This window comes from Carlito syrichta, unplaced genomic scaffold (assembly GCF_000164805.1).
Source record: "Carlito syrichta isolate Samal-C Ts95f unplaced genomic scaffold, Tarsius_syrichta-2.0.1 Scaffold174362, whole genome shotgun sequence".
Taxonomy (NCBI): domain Eukaryota; kingdom Metazoa; phylum Chordata; class Mammalia; order Primates; family Tarsiidae; genus Carlito; species Carlito syrichta.
The window spans coordinates 152,088-157,459 of record NW_007118458.1 but is presented as its reverse complement, the minus strand read 5'-3'; positions in this window follow the sequence as shown (position 1 = coordinate 157,459).

The window sequence follows — 5,372 nt, the reverse complement described above, 5'->3', positions numbered from 1 at the left end:
TATGGCTTCGGGTCTTACACTTAAGTCTTTAATCCATCTTGAGTTAATTTTTGTATATGGTGAGAGACATGGGGTTTAGTTTCATTCTTCTGCATATAACTATCTAATTTTTTCAACACCATGTATTGAATAGAGTGTCCTGTCCAAGTGTGTGATTTTGTTTTCTTTGTTAAAGATCAGTTAGTTTTAGGTATATGACTTTATTTTTGAGTTCTCTATTCTGTCCCATTGGTCTATGTGTCTACTTTTGTATCAGTACCATGCAGTTTTGGTTACTATAGCCGTATATAATTTATAGCCTATAGTATAATTTGAAGTCAGGTAATATGATGCCTCCAATTTTGTCCTTTCTGCTTATAATGCTTTGACTATTCTGGCTCTTTTTCATTTCAATATCAATTTTAGAATTGTTTTTTCAAATTCTATGGAAAATGATGTAGTATTTTTAGAAGAATTTCACTGAATCTGTAGGTTTCTTTGGGAATTATGATCATTTTAACAATATTAATTCTTCTAATCCATGAGCATCGATGTTTTTCCATCTGTTTGTGTCATCTATTATTTTTTTCTCAGCATGGGTCAGAAGCCCCAGGGACTACTGTGAGAGGAGGATGGATCAGATCTGGACTCACCCTACTCACTGCTGCTATGGCTATCAAGTCTCCCACTCAGATCTGACGTGTCTGTGCCTGATCCATTGTGGGGGTGGGGTGTCTGTCTCTCTGAGTCTGATGAGAAGATAGCCTCTGGGTCCCAAGATGGAGGCTGGGAGGAGCTGGGTGGTGCAATGTAAGTCTCCGACCCAGTCTGGTACTGAGAAGATGGTGCCTGTCAGTGTCCTGGCACCAGCGTTGGAGCTTTATTCCAGATTTCCACTACCTATCTTCTCAAGCCAGGTCTGCTTCTCAGGTGATGGCATGGGCCAGGTGCCAGTGCTGAGGGATGGCTGTTCTCTGCTGCCTCCTCTCAAGAGAGCCCCAAGCATGGCAGATGATCCTGTGTGCCCGGGTCTCCAATCTCAGGGTGGTGAAGGTTGCAGTCATCTCCTGAGGAGAGCCCGGGTACATGAACACGAGTCTTCCCTCAGAGGACTTTCACTCATCCACCGGCACACACCCACTCATGCAGAGAGTCTACATGGACAATTGCTTTTGCAGAGACTTTCACAGTCCAACCTGTTCTGTTGTCTTTTAGCCTGGAAGCCCTACCATTTTTTTTCATGTTTTGTAGTCTCTTTGTAAGAGATCTTTTACCTCCTTGGGTAACTATATTCCTAAGGTTTTTGTTTTTGCAGTTATTGAAAATGGGATTGAATTCTTGATTTGATTTCAGCTTGATCATTATTGGTGTATGTTTATTTTGTAACCTGAGACTTCACTGAATTTGTTTATCAAATCTAAGAATCTTTTGGAGGAGTCTTTAGGGTTTTCTAGGTATAAGATCATATCATTGGCAAACAGATAGTTTGGCTTTCTCTTTCCCAATTTGGATACCTTTTTATTTCTCTTGCCTTTCTCTTGCCTGATTGCTCTGGCTAGTACTTCTAGTACTATGTAGTCAAAGTCGGCATCCTTGTCTTGTTTCAGTTCTGAAAAAAATGCTTTCAACTATTCCACATTCAGTGTGATGTTGGCTATGGGTTTGCCATATATGGCTTTTATTATTTTGAGTTATATTCTATTTTGTTGAGTGTTTTTGTTATGAAGGGATGCTGGATTTTTATCAAATGTTTTTTATGCATCTATTGAGATGATATATGTTTTATCAAATGTTTTTTATGATCTATTGAGATGATTATATGGCTTTTGTTTTCAATTCTTTCTATGTGGTAAATCATACTTAATGACTTGAGTGCATTGAATGATCCTTATATCACTGGGTTGAAATCCACTTGATCGTGGTAAAGTATATTTTTGATGTGCTGTTGGATTCAGTTTGCTAGTACTCTGATGAGGTTTTTTGCATCTATGTTCATCAGAGATATTGGCTCGTAATTTTCTTTTTTGTTGTGTACACATTTTATCTTAATAACCTCTCTATGATAGGTAGATGATACATGCTTGGGGAAAAAAATGAGTAAAAGTGAGCTTTGCTAATAGGCCAATATGCTTTGCAATCTCCCTCCTGTGGTGTGGATCAAGCATACAGAGATATTTCCTATACAATGTGGATGATCACCCACTTCAAAGTGACTCTTTCTAAGGCCTGAGGTCATTGAGGAGCTACTACTCATAAAAACCTGTTTCACAGATGCTTTCCTGCTTACCAAACAGTTAAATGGAACACATTCAGGAGACTCTGAATTATTCCTCAATCCAAAATACATAACAACTTTTATGAAAGGAAAAAATAGTGTCTATTCTCTAGTATTTCATTTTCAGGAGCATTACTTTTTAACTTTCCTCTACATATGACAAGTTACTGCTTCACAACCATTTCTCACTCCCTATGTTTTATCTTTCTTTCTTCAACTTAAGGGAAACTCTCCCAGAGCTCAAGAGAGCCCTAAGCCGTTTCTACTTTTTTAAGTTTCCAGGATAATGAAATACAAAGAGAGCCAAAATAGAATAGTATGATCAAATATTAATTCTTTTAGGCAAATATGCATATAAAAATGCTCAGCAACATATGTCATTAGGAAATTTCAAATAAAACAATGATACATCACTGAACACCTATTAAAATAACCAAAATCCAAAATCCTGACAATATCAACTGTTGGTGAGGATGGGGAGCAACAGAAACTCTGGTAATTCTGGTAAGAATCCAAAATGGTACTGCCATTTTGGAAGAAAGTTTGGCAGTTTCTTACAAAATGAATACACTCTTGCCATATAATCCAACAATCACACTCCTTGGTATTTACCCAAATGAGTTAGAAGCTTATGTCCACACACAAATCCACACATTGATGTTTATACAAGTTACACTGATAATGGCCAAAACTTGGAAGCAAACAAGATGTCTTTTAGTCAGTGAATGGATAAATAAACTGTGATATATCTGTACAAAGAAATACTATTTAATGCTAAGAAGAAATTATCTATTAAGCTATAAAAAGACATTGGGAAAACTTAAATGCATATCACAAAGTGAAAGAAGCCAGTCTGAATAGCTATATGTTATATGATTCCAAATATATGGCCTTCTAGAAAAGGGAAAACTAGGGAGATAATAAAATGATCAGTGGTTACCAGGGGCTTGGGGGAGGAAAAGAGGGAGAGGCAGAGCATGGAAGGTTCTCAAGGCAATGAAACTATTCTGTATGATCTAATAATAATGTATATATATTATTGTACATTTGTCAAAACCCATGCAATGTACAATGCTAAGAGTAAATCCTAATGTATACTATGGACTTTGAGTGATAATTACATGTCAATATAGATTCATTGACTGTAACAAATGTATCAGTCTACTGGACAAATAGTGATAATGGGCAAAGCTATGCAAGTGGGGGAGCAGGAAATATAAGAACTCTACGTTCCACGAAATTTTTCTGTGCACCTAAAACTGCCCTAAAAAATAAAATCAATTTTAAAAATTAAAAAATTAATACTTGTAACACACACATAAGCATATGTCTAACTGCATTGAAAGATAACATTAAAACACTTGATTTGAGACCCATAGTAGTCAGTGTTGGTAGTTGCAAACAATACTCTGGCTGGTTTAAACAGGAAAAACTTTATTGAAAGATATTTTTACAACCAATTCCTGATGTCCCCAAGTCCCCATGCCATAAGAGATAAGATAGACAACTGGGACCTCATCAAACTGACAAGCTTCTGCAAAGCCAAAGAAACCATCAAGAGAGCAGGGAGATAGCCCACAGACTGGGAAAAAATATTTGCCACTGTATATCTGACAAAGACCTAACATCTAGGAACTACAAGGAACTCAAACATGCTAAAAAGAAAAAAACAAACAGCCCCATTATAAAGTGGGCAAAAGATATGAATTGACACTTCTCAAAAGATATATGAGCCAGCCAACAGATACATGAAAAAATGTTCAATCTTACTAGTCATCCAAGAAATACAAATTAAAACCACACTAAGATATCACCTAACTCCAGTCAGGATGGCTATCATCAATAACTAAAAAAACAACAGATGCTGGAGAGGATGTGGGGGAAAAGGAACACTTCTACACTGTTGGTGGGAGTGTAAACTAGTATAACCTCTGTGGAAAACAGTGTGGCAATTCCTAAAAGATCTAAAAATTGACCTCCCATATGACCCTGCAATCCCCCTACTGGGAATATACCCAGAGGAGTTCAAATCACTGTATGAAAAAGATACTTGCACATGCATGATTATTGTAGCATTGTTCATAAAAGAAAAAAATGGAACCAACCATGCTGCCCATCGAAAGAGGACTGGATTAAAAAAAAAATGTACATATACATGATGGAATATTATGCAGTCATAAAGAAGGTCAAAATTATGAACTTCACAGCAACTTGGATGGACTTAGAGTCTATAATACTGAGTGATCTATCACAGAAGCAAAGAACGGAGTATCACATGCTCTCACTCATAAACAGACCTTGATCAATTATCATAATACTATAAGAAAAGTTTTGGCAGTAGTGAGAAACTACCGGGGGGGGCAGATTGGCAGTAGTAGGAATCTGCCAGGAGGGCAGACACATCACATCAACAAGGGTACCTGCATAATGAACATTTGTATATCTAACCATGAATTGTACCCCACATCTTTAAAATAAAAATTTTCTTTTTAAAAAGATATTTTTAGCTTGCATAATTTCTAGGGAAACCAGAGATCTCAATTGAAATGGTCCACATCTTGAAACCACCCAAGAGCAATATTCAATCACGGGAGAGACTGGCCACAATTGCCACTTGGCCATGAATGCACAAAGGACTAGATGCCAAAAACTCTGCCACAGATGCCTGAAAAGAACCAGATGCCTCCACCATCATTTACTGGATGACCAGCCTTCTCACAGCTGCTCATTATGTTGCTTACTTTTCTAAGTCTTGCACCAATATGTCTCACTAGAAGTACCTGAGTCACATTCTTGCAAAGGGCCTAGAAAAACAATTTTGATTCTAACATAAGATGGTTGGACTATCAATGTGGAAAACTATCAAAATGCTAGAAATTTAGAGAGTAACTTCGGTGTCAACTTATAGCAATTGGACTTAGTCTGGAGCAGGTAGAACCCGAAAACTGTCTAAAAGTCCCAACAGAGAGCTAAATGTGGAAATTTGTAACTCATTGGAGAGGTCAAGCACAAACATATACAGATAAGCAATTATAGTATAAGGTGATCATTAAAACCAAGAGAGCAGATGAGAAAGATCAAGGACAGAATGTATAGTAAGAAAAGGAGAGGACAAGAA